This window comes from Chiloscyllium plagiosum, chromosome 5, assembly GCF_004010195.1.
Source record: "Chiloscyllium plagiosum isolate BGI_BamShark_2017 chromosome 5, ASM401019v2, whole genome shotgun sequence".
NCBI classification, from domain to species: Eukaryota; Metazoa; Chordata; class Chondrichthyes; order Orectolobiformes; family Hemiscylliidae; genus Chiloscyllium; species Chiloscyllium plagiosum.
This window is the reverse complement of record NC_057714.1, coordinates 52,183,178-52,202,696: the sequence shown is the minus strand read 5'-3', so window position 1 is coordinate 52,202,696 and position 19,519 is coordinate 52,183,178. Positions and strand designations below refer to the sequence as shown.

At 39.8% G+C, this 19,519-nt stretch overlaps 1 long non-coding RNA gene across 1 annotated transcript; it reads right to left on the bottom strand.

The window, feature by feature from the left end:
• Window positions 1–1,502: 1,502 nt before the first annotated feature.
• Window positions 1,503–19,092, bottom strand: LOC122549898. The gene is made up of 3 exons (XR_006311699.1): window positions 18,138–19,092; window positions 9,098–9,269; window positions 1,503–2,707 (listed from the first exon to the last, which is right to left on the bottom strand). It is a non-coding gene; the product is annotated as an uncharacterized LOC122549898 (long non-coding RNA).
• Between the last annotated feature and the right edge of the window lie 427 nt (window positions 19,093–19,519).

Sequence of the window (19,519 nt, the reverse complement as noted above, 5' to 3'; positions counted from 1 at the left end):
TTTTTTTGCCTTGTACATACCTAAAAAAGCTTTTACTATCCTCCTTTATATTATTGGCCAATTTACCTTCGTACCTCATTTTTCCTCTGCGTATTTCCTTCTTAGTAATCCTCTGTGGATGACTCCCAAGAGGGTCCTTTTACCCTTAGTATTTAGCAGCTCTATCCACATTGATTCTACATCCACTGACTGTAGGTCCCCCACACAAGGGACTGAATATCCTCCCTTACCAACAAGGCCACCCCACCCTCTCTGCCCGTCAGTCTGTCCTTACAATCGCACGTGTAGCCTTGAAAATTCATTTCCCAGGCCATGTCCACTTGAAGCCACGTCTCTGTATATCTACTTATACAGTACCTAATATGTATGATCCTCAATGGCAATGAGAATTATCTTAAATTCAGTTGTAAAAAAGATAAGTGACATTGTAATAAAACTCATTCAAAGGTCTGTCATTGACAGTGTAAAAACCTGCTTTGAAAAGAATGTTAATGCTGTAAGTGACCATCAAATTGTATAAGCATATAATTTGAAACCACTCAAAGGTTGCATTGATTCAGAATATTTTGGAACACTGAATAATGCTACATGACACACATAATCTGGATTGTTTCATCTCTGCATATATTTAAGCAGAATAATGAGCACTCCATGAGCTTTTGGAACTCAGCCAAACATTCATTATAACCACAGTTATCAATCCACCTGGAAGAACATAAAATTAAAAGAACAAGTGTCCTCTGTATGTAAAAATGATATTTTCTGTCAATAATTGGAGGGGAACAGGCATTCAGAATTTTTTTTTTCAAAAACGTTTTTGTTTCAAAGTCAAAGCAATCTATATATTTAAATGTCAATTCCAAACATGACAAAGTGAATGTACCAATACATTTATCCAGATCTTTAAGTGCACTCAAGCACTTTCTACAATGGGAAAATATCCTTTAATGTGTTTCAGGATTTAGTGTTCGCCAATGTAACGGTTAACTTACCTTGGAAGGCAGAGCCTTACAACAAATCAATAGTCATGAACTCTCCAACAAGTTTTTTTTTATTAAAACTTGTTAAAATTCCTACTCGTGCATCAAAATACAGCAAATAACGGTGACCCCAATGCCCAGAGGTTGTCTTACTCCATTTTCATGTGACCTCTTTATGTGTTAAGTTCAGCAAGACAGAAGAAAATTGTTTTCTCAGGAGTGTTTGCAATCCATTTGCAGCTTAACCAGCCCAGGGTGGCTGAACACCATGAAAATTTACAACCGATCAGAATAGCCACTGTGGATTTGTAACAAGTCAGTCATACCTGCCAAATCTGATTGAATGTTTCCAAGAGTGACAAAAGTAGTAGATGGGTAAAATTTCTGGATGATATTTCTCAGGACTTGCAGTATTCAACAGCTGGCTAGATATAGTACTTGGGGTGAATGAGATCAAAGATTATGGGGAGAAAGCAGGATGAAGCTATTGAGTTAGATGATCAGCCATGATCATGAGGAATGGCAGAGCAGGCTCAAAGTAATAGATTGGTGGAAACAGTGCCAATCAAGCGGATTGCTTTGTCCTGAACAGTATCAAGTTTCTTGTGTGTTTTTGGAGGTGAATTCATCCAGGGAAGTGTGGAGTATTCCATTATAATCCTGACAAATGCTTTGCCAATATTAAATAGGGAGGCAGAAGATGAGTTACTCACTGCAGGATTCTTAGTTATTGGCCTGTGCTTCTAGCTGCAGTATGAATATGCTTGTCCAGTTCAATATCTGGGCAATGGTAATCCCTGGATGCTGATAGTGGGAGATACAATGATAGCAATGCCATTGAATGCTAAGAGGTGATATTTAGATGATCTATTTTTGGATATGTTTATTGTTGGCATTTGTGTGGCATAAATGTTACTTGACACCTATCAGCTCAAACCTGGATGTTGCCTTGATCTAGCTGCATTTGAACATGTATTGTATCACATCTTATGAGTCACAAATATTAAACATTGTGCAATCAACATCCTCTCTTCTGACCTTCTGAAGGAGAAAAGGTCATTGATGAAGCTGTTAAAGATGGTTGGGCCTGAGGAATGCCAGTGGAGGTGTCCCGGAACGCTGTATATTTGAAGCAAAACTTCCTTACATTCTCCTTGAATCCTCCATTCTCCTTGAAATAAAGATCAATTAACCAAATTTTTCCTAATTTCTTGTTAGCCTTCTGGGCTCTCTGTATAAATAATGCTCACTGGATTGAGTGTGAGAGAAATTTTCATGAGAAATGGATAAAAAGTAATTTAATGTAAATATTGAAAATAGTTTCAAAAACAATTGTTAGTTGAAACTTAACTGCTTTATATGGAAAACAGTCAATTGTGTGGAAACTGATACTTGCAAAGTTTAACAGGAACCCTTTTGACACAAATTCAGCCATTTTGGAGAAAACACATTGAAAGCTCCTGTGGGCAACTCAGAATAGAAATGGGAATTTTAAAACAATAGTTCTTCAATAGAGTTGCTGAATTATTGAACAGGTTTTATTTATGGAAAATTGCAGGTAAGCATGCCCGCAAACAGCTGGAGAAATGCACACTCTGTGTATGGTGTTCAAACATAATCTTAAAGTACATTCCACTTTAGCTTGTGGTGGTAGCACGGAAGGAATTAACCACCATACTGCAAACAATCTTCCCATCCCAAAAATGAACGAACATAGCAAATGCATCCTGTGTATAAATAAATCAACAGAATTATTGTTCAGCCATTCAACTAAAAATTGATTTAAGACCAGGTGAATTGAACAAGATGTTGTGAAATCTGCAAAACAGCACTAGATTTTGAAATCTGATAGTCAGCTATTTTTAAGCAGTGATGTAGCTGACTCAATGGAAAGAATAAAATGCTTGGAAACTGAAACAAATAATATTTTTGATTAGTTTATGCTGTAAATTTATACCATGAAGCAGTTTTTATGTGTGAGTGTGTGAAATTATCTTGCTTTAATCATTCATTGTTTGCTAAAATGTGCAAGTTTCCTGCCAAACTTACAAGGAAGCAGGCTGGCTTCTGTCAAAAAGGAAAGAATCACTCAGGCCTCACTTTTATTCCACTTGACTGAGACAGTCTTCATTTCCAGACGTGCTCCACATGAACAATTTTTGGAATATTATGAGTAAGATTAAAAATTCACAGGGCCACTTAGGTCTTCATGTTTTTATCATGCTTATTTCCCTGAAATGATTGTGATCTGCAGGTTTTTTTTCTCTCTCTGACAGGAACTTCTGATGTTCATTTTCAGCCAGGAGAATTACACAAACCTGTATAAAACCGCAACAGCAGTGACTGTCAGGGAAGTGGTTTTAACTTGTCAGTGTACAAAAGTGCAACGGCGAGTCAATCAGACAAAAGTGAGGCCAGACTCTCACAGGCAGTAAGACTGTCCGGAACATAAATGTAGAAATGTTTATAATATTGGTTTTTCATTTATTTATTACTGTCAAATTGTATATGTGACCTATCTAAAATTAAAAGCAGTATAATAGTATGATAAAGGCTAGTTTTAGCAACTGTGAGTTATAACATGAGAGTTAATATAATGGATTCAAGTTAAAGAGCAGTGCAGATTGTGAACAATCCATAAAGGCCACAAGGATCTTTCCTATAATCCAGTTAGAGTAGTTCATACTGTCTGTGTGTAGGGGGGTAAGGAGGTGGTGGGGTGGGGAGCACAATTGTAAATTAATCTTGAGCTTTGATTTACAAGGGTTGCTGGAGCAATAACTTTGAAAACATACTGGTATCTAATACAGCAAATTTATTAACTTGAATATTTCCTTGGAACAGGCCACAAGTGTTCTTTTTATATTAACTGCCCTTTCTCGTAAAGAGCTTTTTAACAAGCATTTTGGAAACCTACATTTTAATGTTTAGATGGAAGAGAACAATACACAATTAAAATAAAGAAACACCACTCTGTGACAAGTCAGATATAGGTTGTAAATAATATTGCTGTACTGTACGAGAAAGATTAAGAAGTGGTAAGGATAACTTTCAGGCTTTACCTGTGAGAGACATTATATAAAATCAAATAGATTATACAGTATGGTAACAAGCCATTCAGCCCAACCAGTTCATTCCAGTGTTTACTTTACACTCAAGCCTCTTTCCAAATTGTATTATTGAACTCTATAAGCATAACTCTTCAGCCTTCCTCCTCAGATGATTAGATAATTTCCTGTGGAATGCATTTAGAGTATTTGAAACAACCATCCCTGTACTAGCAAGTTGTACCTTCTTGCTGATCACTCATAAGGAAGTTTGTCTTCAGTTCCCCTTTTTGATTTCTTAGAGACATGATCTCCTGTTTATTCTTCCTCACAACTGGCAAGACAGAAGTACCGTGACCCTGGCAACTCTGACTGTGGGTCTGGGAGCAAGACAAGGCAAGGCACAGAGACTGTCAGCATTCAGGTAAACTCATGGCGGGCTGTGCTGTCCATTCAAAAGCGTAATTTTAAAGTGCTGAAGGTATCAAACAGTCCTGAAAGAATTGAGAGTGTGGTGCTGAAAAAACACAGCAGGTCAGGCAGCATCAGAGGAGCAGAAAAGTCGACATTTTGGGCAAAAGCCCTTCATCAGGATTTTTTTCTGCTCCTTGGATGCTGCCTGACCTGCTGTGTTTTTCCAGCACCACACTCTCGCCTTTAATCTCCAGCATCTGCAGTCCTCACTTCTGCCCGGTCCTAAGAGGATGTCAGACATCAGTATCTAAAGATGGGTAGGGATGGGGTGAATGCAACTCATGCCCTAGTGCCCTTGCTCAGATGTTGTTGCCGTGTCCCCAAGATGCTACTCTGGAGGAACAAGCAGTGAGCAGAAGTTGCCAAGTCCCCACATGTCAAGAATTCTTGGCATCTATTTTCCTCATGGTGGATGATAGGATAAAGAGTTGTATATTAATGACACAAGATATGCAGTTAATTAGCAGACTGATAACAAGCAATAATCCCATTAATAGGACTTTCGCTGCTGCCTAGTGAGAATCTCATCTCCACGTCCGGAACTTAATTGGAAAATGCAGCTAGTTGAGACATTGACATTGGCATTGAGAAAAGCCATGTGATTCTCCCAGATTTCTCAGCACAGCCTACATTGATCAGGACCTTTTAAGATTCTGCCCAAAGTCCTGAAAGCAACCAGTAGCATAGAGTCCTCCAAAAACTTTTCCAAAGCCAGGTTTTCTTGCAATTATGGGCCAGAAGTTCAATTTCTTACCACCCAAAAAGATTTGACTTTATCGCCAAAGTCATTTGACTTTGTGTAAATTGCTGTTGATCTAATTTTCCAAGTAACTACAAAGTAAAATTCTGTGTCAATCCAGGAAGTACCCAAACAGTTCAATATCTTCCAGTTTTTCACATAGTCTGTGAAGTTGTTATGTATTCCCAACACCCCAGATACCTTAATGACAGTAATGACAGTAGTGAGTGCAGGCCTTGAGCCTGATGTATACACAATAAAAGAAATTGCTGAGACACCAAGATATTAGTGATAAAGCATATTCCTGGAAGGTTTGGAATTTATGTTTAAAGGCAAAATTGCAAGATGGTTGGAGAAAGTCCAGGTTGGTAGGTATATTCTTTATGTTGTAGATTGAAACTGTACTAGTATTCCAAGTGCTTTAACTAAGGCTGTATACAAATTTTGTTTAATCTCACTACTTTTCAATTCTATCATTCTAGAAATAAACTGAGTGATTAGTTGGTTTCTTTTAAGGTCTCATTAACGTGTGTATTTGTACTTCCAGTTCCCTGTTACTTTTTCACACCACTGAGATTATTATTTACAAACTAATTTGTGATTTAATACCTCATTCTTATCTCCATGGGGGTCAGTTGCCTGGACAGCTGGTTTGCAGAGTAATGCCAACTGTATGGGTTCAGTTCCCACACCAGCTCAGGATACCATGATGGACTTCCATTCTCTGTCTCTCCCTTGATCTGAAGCATGGTGACCATCAGATTAAATCACCATCAGTTGTGTCTTTCTTACATAAGAACTGCTCTTTCTTACCTTTGCTTGGCTATTTAGAATTTAAGGGCTAATTCTGCAAGTCTATTAAAATCTCCTTGTTCTTTGTTGTAGCCTTCTTCAGTGTTAATTATTCTCCACCAAATACTTGCTATCTGCAAATTTCAAAATTCCATGCTTTTCCTCCTTGTTCTGAATCATTGATATGAATTGTGGCCAATAGTGGCCACACACTCACCTCAATACAACCCCAAGTTTCATTCTACAAGAATGAGAGATGACCTTATTGGAAGGCAAAAAAATCCTAAAGCGACTTGATAGGGTGGGTACTGGTCAGATGATTCTCTGCTGGGGAGACCAGATCTTGCTGACACAGTTTCAGAATAAGAGTTCTCCCATTCAAGATGGAAATGAGGAGTTTCTTTTCTCTCAGAGGGTTGTTAATCTGTGGAATTCTCTCCCCAAGAAAACCATGAAGCCTGGGTCATTGAAATTATTCAAGGCTGACTTATATTGTTTTCTAATAGATGGTCAATAAATAGATAGTTTACTGAAAATGTTATTAAGAAAAGGTGCAGCACAGCATCAAGCAGGAGTTTCAAAATGAAGTCTGAGCTATGAAAAAGCATAAAGAATTTGCTGATCAAAACAAACTGTTCATGCAATGAACCAATAAGTTTTAAAAATTGAGTGAATAATAGGATTAAACAAAGAACTGCAAAAATCTGCAACAAAAACAGAAATTGCTTAAAAGGGTCACTGGACTCAAAACATTAACTCTCTTCCTTTCCATGGATGCTGTCAGATCTGCTGAGTTTCTAGAGCAATTCTGTATTTATGTGAGTAATTATTATGGATGGCCATTAGAAAGTCCTAAATAACAATGCCAACTGATACTTATTTTCCCTTTCTGGTTAAAAACCAGTGTTAAAGAGCAAAAGATATAGACTAGCCCCAAGGCCCGATAACCAAGAAAGGGAGAGGAAACGAGGTTGAGCTAAGGTGTAGGATTGAATGAACCCCTACCTTGTACTTACTTCTGCTGGTGCAAAGGAGCATGTTGCTGCACAAGCCACAAAGGAAAAGAGGATTAAAACAGTTGGGTAATTGTTTTGACCAGGACAGACTCAATGGACTGAAGGGCTTTTTCTCTGTGCTGTGACCTTTATGACTCTGAAAGAGCTCCCGAGAATATGAACCCCACCTGGCCAGTTTTTTTAGGGAGTGCAAAAAGAGATAGCAGAGGCAGCATGGAAAATTAAACACAGTCCACTACAGTCAGCGAGACCCAGCAGCATAAGGAGAAGGGGAGAATGAATATTCCTGGGAGAATATGTCAGAGGCATAGCTATAATTCAACTTCCTTGATGATACAGATCAGCAAGACAAATTTTAGAGTGCACAGATTAAAGCAGGGAAACTAGTTTTAAACTGGATTCCACAGTAAACGCATCTTTTTTTTGTGTGGGGGCTATGGAAGTACTAGAATCAGAGAAAGTGTTATGTGTTACACTTTGTTACCATGGCAAAAGAGGTTGCATAATTGCTAGCCATTATGATTCTTTATTAAGCGGAGATCCTGTAGAGCTTTAGACATCCTTTGGTCAGCAAACATTGAAGATACTTCATCAAAAGTATTGCAAGAGGATGGGGCAGACCCTTCACTTCTCTTGAAATGGAACCTCATAAAGATGGGTGAAGGAATCCCAAAATAAAATGCTGGCCAGCCACCATATGGCATTCCAGACAGTTGTTTTCTCTTTCAGAATGTAGTCCCAGAGACTGAAGCCAGCTCACGGCTCATTCATTTACTTGAATCTGACATTTCAGATATTCCTGTACTTCTGGATTCATGAGATAATAAGGAAGTAAAGTTGTCTACTTATTACAAGGAATCTGTCCAGGAAATGCAGCAACTGTGTAGCCTGCAGATGAAGATGTTCCTTCCTGAATAAAAATCCCAGACCTCTGCTGGGAAAATTATCTTGGGATTCAAAAATTTTTTACAGCCAGTAAAATGGCTGTAAAATCTGAGAATATCAAGAATTATGGAGTTAGAAACTGATCTTGAATCATACGAAGAAGGGGTCTCAAAGCTTCAAAATGAATTCAGGACCATTGAAACTTCAGATAGTGTAAATGGTGTCCCACTTCCAGAAGTCAATTTAGGACACAAATCTTTGAGATCATGCACAAAGAGTATCAATATGAGCTTATCACGTTCAGAAAAAAAGCCTCCAATCCACTGCAAAGTCCCACTAAGAGGAAATAAAGCAACTTTAAGTAGGTAATAAGCAATCATCTTGTGCTAACATTCTGCGTACTGGTATTGTTCATTTGTACACATGGCAGCCGGAGGCTGTGACAGAATCAGCACCCATTGGAAGCATTTGACATTGATCTCAAAGACTACAAGACAAGATTATCACACGCATACAGAATGTCTTTGCAAAGTTTAAAGTTAAACATGGGAATGAACTTGAACAACTCAGAACTCAATGAGATTTGGCACAATCTAATTATGTGAGTAAACCTATTGAACTAAAAGTCCACCTCGTAGCAGTCAAACAACATGATCAAACCTTGCAGGCTGAACAAGAGAAGCCTACAGAAGATGTACAAAACTCTTGCTCTTGGAAAACCTCTCACCCAAGTGACATAATAGAGTTACTTTGATGGAGAAAACAGCTTCTTATTTCCAGAAACATCCAGAACTCCAAAAGTACAGTAAACACTGAGCTGAAACAAACTCTCTGCTACAGTTAGTGAGCAATGTTCTATTTTCTCAAAGAGAGAAAGAAAATAAGGATCTTAAATCCTTTCTTAATAATGGAAATTGGCTTTAGAAGTAAATTGTCCTTTCACGTAACTATGCAAATCTCAGTACCACACAAATGTTTTCGACTTATCGTGCTTTGAAATTTATTGTGTTGTCCATAATGATATGGACCTACTTTCTAATGGGGTTCCTGAAATGTCCTTACCAGCACCCTAGCAGCCTTACATCACAACAAGAATTGGAGTGATACCAATATCTACAGAAAGAGAAATTCCTAGAAAGAGAAGAGATGTCTTCACTTCCTCACCTCCAACATAATGCTCAGAATGTCTTTTTTTCATCTTGTCTTTTACATTCATCCCTCGCTCAGAGAACAAAGTAGATATAAAGGAGAGGGAGAATATCACTGCCTTGTTTTCCTTTCCAAGTGATAATTTGAGTTCTGGAATCCTCTTTGGTGAATCAACATGTGGGTCGCACTGAAAAGAACACACATTGTTAGTAGTTGTCATTCCACTGCACCAAAGTGTTAACCCTTGAAGGAAAGGACAAGACAGCATAAACACCATACACATTTCTTAATTCAACTGAAAATACTGTTGAAGATTAGTTCCTCAAGCACACAAGATCTGTATAGGTTGACAGGGCAGGGAGTAGATTAAAAGTGCTACATGATGGTAAAAAGAGGAATACTGTAAAAGAACTTTAAGAGAGGAGGCAGAAGTGAAGGAAAGGGAATTATCCTTCACTTCAGTTTAGCTATTGGTCATGTGCAATGGGAGCTGTGTGAAGTGATGATACATCACTTGGAAGCGGATTTGGGTTTGCAAGGCTCCAGGACTTATCCTCCTATGTATACAGGATGTCCTCGGTTTACAAATGTCTAACAAATACTCGTACTTATGAATGTGATCTCATACTGGGTGTAATCTTAAAGATGTATCATGTGAACATTTCTCATACTTATAGACAGCTCCTTTATATTGTGTTTCAACTGTCATTCAAATGAACCTAAGAATGGACTCCAGAACAAAATCTGTTTACGACTCAGGGATTGCTATGTTCAATAAAGCCTAATGACGTTCACTCACAAAATCTTACACTAGTACAATAATATTTTGGAAAAAATCAGAAGGGTGGCTATCTGCTACCTGCAGATACTTAGAATAAAAATACATTTCACCTTATATAATATAGATATAAATAATTTAAAGTGATTAAAAGATGCTCCATTTAAATTAATGAATTAGCTCTTAGTGTATTTGCAAAGTTGTAATTTAAATATTAAGAAGTTGATAAATGGATTTTTATATTTTGTCATAGTAATTTGACAAAACTTCACTGAATAATTACATTGCTAACCATACAATTAAATCTTTGTGCTTTGGGAGGATCAGAAGAATGTAACTTCTATGTTTGGTATTTGCTATCAATTCAATAGCTTGAAGAAAAAGTACCTGGAACAAATTGGGACCATTTATTGTTGAGAGCTTCAGCCCATTAAGAATTTTGTATGTTGACGCTCATGTCTTTTAAATCCTTGCTTGAAATAAAATCGTCTACGGTCCACAGTGCTAACTGAAATGTCAATCATAATCATAAAGATCAAAGCAGCTAATTGTGGCCTTCGTCCTTCCAGAAAAATCTTCAACATGTTCCTTGTTGCTAGACTAATCCAGGAAAATTACCAAAAGCAACAACAGGAAATCTTCATTATATTCATTGACTTGTTCAAAGGATTTGACTCAGTAATTCATGAGGCTCCATGGACTGTGCTCCAAAGATTCAAATATCCTGCAAACTTCACCACAATCTTGTAATTGCTTTACAACGGTTTAACTGCAACTTGCTTGAGTGGATGATCTGAAACAGAAATCTAAACCAGGCAAGGCTGTCTGAATGCTCCTGCAACATTTATAATTTGTCAGACACTTGCTATTCATCTCAACAAAGATTAACTGCCCTCTGGTGTCATTATTAAATAATGTCTCGATGGAATATTATTTCATTCCAGTCACCTCTATGCCAAAACTAAACTGACCACCATAGATATCAGTAGTATTCAGATAGCTGTAGGGTCATTATATACTCTGCATCAGATTTGCAAGTCTCTCTTGATCCTTCAATTCTTCATACAAACATCTCAATTTGACCCTGAATGTTGCCAAATCAAAATTCGTAGATCAATCCACACCCAATCAGTCAGGTATTCCAACTCCACCTTGTTCAGCAATGAGTGATTGACCACAAAGACAAGCTAACAGAAATCCTAGTGTGCAGTGCAGTTGTTGTTACTGAATTCTTGTACTGCAGTGAGATCTTGATATATTAACAACACAGAAGAACTAGATAAATGCTTGGTCAATCAAGCCACATTACACGTTGAGTCACATCACGTTAATATGGAAGTAGAGTTGCGGCAGAAAAGGAAAGAAATTAAATCCTGCACTCCTTGTGGGACAACCTGCTCCACAAACTCAAAGGTATGTTGGTTGGGAATCGGACTCTTCAGTTACATAAGAATCTCCAGTAGAAACCCTTGATTCTGAGTAGCTGTCATTTGTGAATCTAGGGACTGTGCTGATAATGGTGTCAGAGCCTGTAATAACCAAATTGGATTGGGGGATTGTTAAAAACTAAAATTCAGGGAAAACATTCAACCCATTGGGTACACACTGCTGTCATTTTTAAAGGCAGGCTGTGAGATATGCATGTATGCTGCCTTGGATATTTCATTATCATGTTTAAATCTCACTCACATTGTGCAATTCAGAGCCTAAACTAAAATTAAGTAACAACTGGATTTTCTAGTATTTACGAAACTTGGCAATGGAATGATGGCTCCAGCACCCTAGTGCTTCACACTACATTCTCTATGGAGAACAAGAGCTGATGTCCTTACCTCAGCCGTTGAGGACCTGTACTGCTATTGGTGGCTAGCTTTGCTGCTGCATTTGCCCCTCCCCTCACCTCAATCCCATGCCCAAGTCCCAATTATCTGTATCCATCCTCAATTGTACCTGCTATGGGTTTTCCTGACACTCAGTTGATCTGCCAGCTGAGAACTGGAAGAAGAAAATGCTATTGTGGTGCTGCCTTTGCAATTGGCAGGATCTTGGTGAAAGGAAATTTTCTGAGTTGGTGAGCCAACTGTGGCTGATGTACCAAGTTAATGACTTATTACAATAAAGGAGGAAACTTTTAAAGTTGCCAAAAAAAGTAAGGCTGAGGACTGGGAGCATTGTAGAATTGAGCAAAGGAGGACCAAGGGCTAAAACTTACATTCTTTTAGCTAGGCTGTGTCAAGGATTTTGCTGTTAGGCTGGTGGCATTTCTTACTATATCTTAACAAACAACAAATATTCCCTGAAAGCTACATACCTCTTTTGCCTGTGACCTCTTTGAAAGGCCACTGAGTGCCTGAATAAGCATTGGCAATCTGGCAATGCCCTTCACCAACAATGCCATGGCAAAGCAGCTTTGAAACTTTAAAGCCTGCATCAGAGAGCTGACATTCCTTTTCACATACAACCTGTTTTAAAAAATTCTCAAGGTCAGGTTCGTAGGAGAGTAGTCTGACACAGAACAAACGACCAAGAGGCGAGTCTGCTAGAATATGAGCATTTTATCCCCCGCAGCGTCGCCACAACCAGGTCTCATACTACAACGGGTCTGGTTTATACTCACTCTACATGTTACCGGAACTGGGAGCCGTCAGTTCTCGTAGAGCGGTTGCCAACAACCCACGCTCGGCGGTTAAACGTAACCCCGGAGCAGACTCACCGAACTGGAGACTTTTCCAGCTGATATACTCTTTTCCAGATATAAACATTCATGTGAAAAAACACATTCCATTCTGGTTACATACAGATAAGAAGATTCACACGGGGAGGTGTGTAATAAGATTCACACGGGACTAAGAAACACCTCCATTCCGGTTAGATTCACACATGTATTGGGACATAATTTTAACCCTTTCACCACAAACCCTATTCTCTCACCTTAGTCACAGTTTAACCAGCACTCCACACATCCAAACTGTCCGTAGCTACATCACATTTGAAACCCCTCTCTATGTCAGTGTTGTCATTATCCAGGTTCAGTATGTCTCACTGTCTGGAAGAGTATACTCAGTCCTTATTTACAGGGTACACCACGGATTGCTGTTCATAGATCTCAGAATCTTGTTCATTCCTTCTGTTCTCATGTTAAATCTTTCTGTCTGCAGAACTTATCACCAGGAAGGTATATGTAAGATTCATCCCTTGGTTTTCCTTGGAGCAATTCTACAATGCTCCTAGTCCTCAGCCTGACTACTTTTATGGCATCTTTAAAAACTTTCTCCTTTAATGTAATAAATCATTAACTTATTTTGTCAGCCACAGTCGGCTCACCAACTTTGAAAGTTTGTTGTCATAAGTTCAAGCTTGCTGTAGACCTGCAGCTTGTCATTGCACAATAGGGGAACACCACAATCTGCAGAAACATAAATTTCTTTTTATTATGAGGAAAAGACAGGAAAGTAGAGTTGAGGATTATCATATCAGTCACAATTTCTTTGAATGGTAGAACAAACTTGATGGGCAGAATAGCTGATTTCTACTCTTTTGTCTTATTGTCTATGAAGAGCAAAAGTGAAAAATAAAGAGCAGAGCCTGAGATTTACCCCAACAATGCAAACTAGATTTTGGCTTCATGATCATGATGGTCTGCTGCACCCAAACTCTGATCTGTTGAAACATTGAGGTCCTGTCTGGGTTTTCATGTCTGACATGGACTAGGACAGCTTCCTGCTGTACAATATCCTTGTTCTCCTCCCACCTAGAAGACCCCAGATTCCTTATCTCATTGCCTCACTGCCTGCACCAATTGTGCAGAGCACAGCAAGGCAAGTTGATGCAGTATGCCCTGTCCAGACTATCCCAGACAACACTCTTCCCTTGACTGTCCAAGCAGTGGAATCACATGTTTAGCAGCCCCATTGTCTGCTCCAACATGGCTCCTGGTCAAAGCACAAGTGACGTTAAACCTGTACTCCACATTAATCAGGCAGTTGGACAAAGGTGTCACCAGCCATGGTCACAGTGGGTAGCTCTTGTCCCCCAGTAACCTGCCATCTCGGGCATCTGGACCTTCAAAAACACAAGATTCCTGTAGTTTTTCAAGGATGTAGACTCATGGCAACTGCCTGTGTAGAGGGCACTGACCTCCAGGAAATAATAATTGTGGTCACAGGTGAGTTGAGCATTAATTGACTGTAACACCTTCCTGTTCATAAGTTCTGCAGGTGGAATGATTTAACATGGAAACAGAAGGAATGACCAAGTTTCTGAGATCTCTGAACAGCCATCAGTGGTGTACCCTATAGATGAGGACTGAGCAAAGTCCCCCATACTTAACCTGGATAATGACAGACACGTCTCCATCATCCACCACCACATTCAGCTGCAGGAAGTGCAGTAAACTGGTGAAGGGATCTGCGAGTGCTCCAACATCATCAGACCCACATCAAATGCTCAACTTCTCACTGCATTCAGTGTGGACCATCATTACACTGATATGAGGAGTAGATGGTGGTGTAATGGTAATGTTGTCAGATGGTGATCCAAAGACACAGGTTGACTTTCTAAGGTGGAGATAGACAGACTTTTAATTAGTAATGGGCTGAAGGGTGAAGGAGAGTTGGCAGAAAAGTGGAGTTGAGGCGGTAATGAAATCTGCCATGATCATATCAAATGGCGAAACAGTCTCGAGGAGCTGAATTGCCTACTCCATCTCTTCATTCTTATGTTCTTATGACAGGTGTTGAAGTGACAGTATGTGGCTCACATAGGAACCTTGGAAGTTGGACAAATAAATGGTTCCTCTTCAGCCAGCAATGACCTTATGTAACTTAATTGCTGCTAACTTTAACATTATACCAACGGCATATTGTAAATTGTTTTTGACCAGTTTCCGACCCCAAACCATTTCATTCTGCATGCATAGCAACTGAGTGATGAAATGATTGCAGGTTAACTGTGGCTGGTCTTTGCAAATGGCTGCTTCATGGACTTGTTGCTGTAAAGTCCTATCATCCAACAAATATGGATCCTGTGCTTTTGCCCATTAACCATTGATTCTACGCTCCCAGGCAGTGCCCCAGCCATTTTCTAGTGGTACTTTGCTGATAGAGAACAAAAAGGTGCGGCAGAGAATGCAGCTTATGGTAGACACCAAGCACTGGGCCCCACCTGGTAACCAGTTACTCCTGTCCAATTCTACAAAGTAGCCTATCTTTTCTTTACTACTCTGACAGCCCATTTCCACATATTTCCCCCTCCCATGCAGATATGAAACTTCACCTACAATCACCCTTCCTGCCCATGAGCCCTGATATTACATCCTGCTCCTTTATGCTCTGCCTGTGGACTTTTTTGACTGCTACTACTAACATCCTCTCCAGTAAACTTTCATACTCTTTATGCTGTTTGACCGACAGCCCCACATTTGCAAATTGTCCCGAGGAATGCAAATTGAAAACTTTGACAAAATGTATCTTCTTTTCAGTAATATCCAAGTTCCACATTATGAAATGACTAAAGACAGTCCTGTTAGACAGGTCCATCTATTAATTAGGAAATGTTATGGACACCAGAGAGAGATGGCAGCACAATCTTTTCACCTCTTATCTAACTGCAACAAAATGCATTTGACAGAATTGTTTTAACCTCTTGAGTGTTGTGACTGTCAAATAAAGACTCAAGACAGTTCTGTTTTTCTGGAGATAGAAGATACAAATAATTAAGGCTTGATGATTTCTTCTTGATCACGGAAGAAGATGAATGTTGGAGGCTTTTGACAATTCATTAATAGTGGCTTATTCCTTGCACCAACTGATTTCAGGCTTTGTTGTATTTGAGATGAAGTTCAGTCTGATATGTTCCTGTAAATTATGAGGGAAAAGGACAGCCTTGCTTCTCTGCTTGTTGGTAGGATTCTGGGCATGGGATCACCTTTTCCCTTAGTGATCTCTTTTACTCTCAGACCAACTGACTTCTGGGTACCCTCAAGATGTGTGTCAACAAAGTATTTCTTATCATAAACTGGTCCTGTCGGCTGACCGTAGAACTGATGTTTCATTGTCTACACAGATGATCTCTGGTAACATTAGCATTGACTCACAATAGGCTTGAATCAATAGGGCATCTCTTTAATCTCCATCTCATTTTCAGAAATTACTGTTTTTTTATGAATTTAATGTAATATAATCATTTATAAAATGGGCATAACCTTGCAGCATGATAGAACATGGGTTTTTATTGCAAGGGGATGGAAAATAAAAGCAATGAGGTTTTACCACAATGTTACTAAGGATTAGTGAGACCATAGCTAAGGCAATATGGATAGTTTCTGGCCTTGTCCATAAGATCATAAGACTATAAGACCATAAGACATAGGAGCAGAAATTCAGCCCATTGAGTATGCTCTGCCATTCAATCATGGCTTAGAAGTTTCTCAACCCCATTCTCCTGCTTTCTCCCCATAACCCTTGATACTCAAGAACCTATCTATCTCAGTCTTAAACGTGCTCAATGACCTGGCCTCCACAGCCTTCTTTGGCAACGAATTCCACAGATTCACCACTCTCTGGCTGAACAAAGTTTCTCCTTATCTCCATTCTAAAAGATCTTCCCTTTACTTTAAGGCTGTGCACTTGGGTCCCAGTCTCTCCTATCAATGGAAACATCTTCCCAACATCCACTTTGTCCAGGCCATTCAGTATTCTGTATGTTCCAATTAGATCCCCCCTCATCCTTCTAAACTCTATCAGTATAAACCCATAGTCCTCAAACCCATACGTTAAGCTTTTCATTACTGGGACCATTCTCATGAACCTCCTCTGAACATGCTCCAGAGATATGGGGCCAAAGTACTCCAAATGTGGTCTGACCACATGATCTGTCAATCGTATCTGTCTCAGCTATCTTTATGTCGGTTGGGATGGCCTTTAGTGCCATCCCTGTGTCACTACATGCTATCCTGGAAGTGGCTGAGGTTGGGGGGGTGGGTGGGGGTTGAGCCTGTCACACATCTCCTATTGGGGAAAATACCTTTGCAAAGGAAGTTTGGAGAAAGATGCATAGTTTTTGTCCAGGTTTGTCCTGAACAGCTCTATGATTCAGGAGTCTGTGCTCTTTGGTCTGTTTCCCAGGACGCAAACAGAGACAAACATTGACTGCACCTGGAGGACCATTAATTTGGTGAAAGACACTCTTTTGGTCTGCCTGAAACTTGTTGGTTTTCCAGAAGAAAAAAATTGACCTTGACAGAGTGTTGCAGACTGGCACATCCCAAGGTCCAGCACTGTGTGCTGAGGGATGCACTAAAGCTTGGGGAAGCTACTGCCAAGGCACAGTGGAGTAAGACCACTATCTAAGGTCTTTCTGCTGAAGTTAATTCAGTTATTGAGCCCTCCACGTGCCTCAATGAAAGTAAATTAATCTCATAGGTGTAAGAGATGCCTTTGGTTTGTTGGGAATGAGTCAAATATGCAACTGTACAGAACTGAACCACATTTGTGACAATGTATATATATAAAAGATATGTATATTTTTAAAAAATAACAAAAGGTTGCCATTCCTACGGAAAAGACCTACCCTTCTGTCCTGAACAGCTTCAGGGAACCATCTGGGGAGTCATCACTGAAGTGGGGTGCTGCATTTTTTGAATCAGAGAATAGAATCATAGAATCCCTACAGTATGGGAGCAGGCCATTTGGCCCATCGAGTCCACACTGACCCTCTGAAGAGCATCTCACCCAGACCCACCCTTATCCCTATAACCCAACATTTCCCTAGCCTCCACATTCCCTGGTCATTATGGACAATTAGCATGGCCAATCCACCTAACCTGCACATCTTTGGACTGTGGGAGAAAACCCCCGCAGTGCAAATTCCATGCGTACACTCACTCAAGGGTGGAATTAAACTTGGATCCCTGGTGCTGTAAGGCAGCAGTGCTAGCTACTGAGCCATCATGCTGTCCCTTTGTGGGTGGGGGTGGTGTGGAGGTTGGTTGTTGATCATGAGCAGAGGCTAAAATGGTGCTCCTGGGTAGCAGAGAATGAAACGATATTTGAGCACCTCTTCAATATAGTGCCCTGATGTTAGGACCCTGAAGGACCTGGCAATTTTTATAAGTTCCTGCCCCAAAAAAGTGACATTTTATCCATGCATACTTGAGTAAGAATCCAAGAAGGGTATAATCACACAAGAAAAGCCTGCAGAAAGTCTTCAAATTTTTATGCCCACCTCCATTCTTAGTCTCAAAAAGATAATTCCAACTCAAATCTCTGATGGACTTACCCAGCAACATGTGCATCTCGAGTGGCTTCTCACCTTCGTCTGCTGCTTCTCTTCCACCGGCTGATATGTTCAGTTTACTGCAACAAAATCCATCCACTCCCATTCCCAAATGAAGGTTGCAAGCCTATACTGAGTAATGTAATATATTATATCTCCAAGCCACGATGGTATGTGGCTTGGAGGAGAACATTAACAACATGTGTACATTAAATGCAACACGCAGAGTAATTTCCAGCTTTATACATCTGTGAACAAGCATACCTAAAACACAATATCAACTTTGAATAGGTCTCGTCCCTGCTAAAAAATATGTGGGCATTCAGCAATTTCCCATTCCCTCCTTCCCCATTTAATCTGACAGCCTGAACGGAGTTTAATTTTGCTCCTTTATTGGTATTTCAAATAATGGGGTGTACATTTCTACAATGATCAATGCCGTATTTTCTTACCAGAAACACTCACAATCAGCTGAATGCAGGGAAGCTCAATTCAGTCGTTAGCTGCTGATTGCTACTTCACCTAAACAGAAGGGCATCATGCTCTGCTGAGAAGCAATCAAAAAGAAATAACTGCGTTCACTCTAAGTAATTACTATATATTGTAGGCTGACCTGCTTTTTAAAATTTAATTCAGTACCAAAAAAAACTGTTTTCACAGTTGTCCTCTGACAGCTATTTCCTTCAAAGTACGAAGTGAGACATCGCGACCACAAAATTAAGTTTCATATCCTCATTGATGCCAGGTTACAGTAACTCTGAACTCAAACATATTGGCCAGCCTGCTTCCAGCTCCTTCTGTCTGCCTAGAGATTGGTAAGCCCTGACTGAAGGGGCATGAGCATCGATGTACCATGCATATGTAGGGAATTTGCAGAGAGTTGTTGTTGTGCCATGAAATAGCCCATAATCTTTCAGAGTTCTCTAGGTACAGGAGTCACCCCTCTGAGCACATGTCGCTCTGCTTTTAAAGAAAGGCAAAAGAAGAAAACTAGGGAACCCTAGGCCCATTAGCCTAGCATTTGAGGTGGAAAAATTGTTGGAGTCTATAATAACTGATAGGGTAATGGAAACCTTTGAAAATTTTTAGAGAATCAGAGAGTCATAGAGATGTACAGCATAGAAACAGACCCTTCGGTCCAACCCGTCCATGCCAACCAGATATCCCAACCCAATCTAGTCCCACCTGCCAGCACCTGGTCCATATCCCTCCAAACCCTTCCGATTCATATACCCATCCAAATGCCTCTTACATGTTGCAATTTTATCAGCCTCCACCATATCCTCTGGCAGCTCATTCCATACATGTACCACCCTCTGTGTGAAAAGGTTGCCCCTTAGGTCTCTTTTATATCTTTCCCCTCTCACCCTAAACCTATTCCCTCT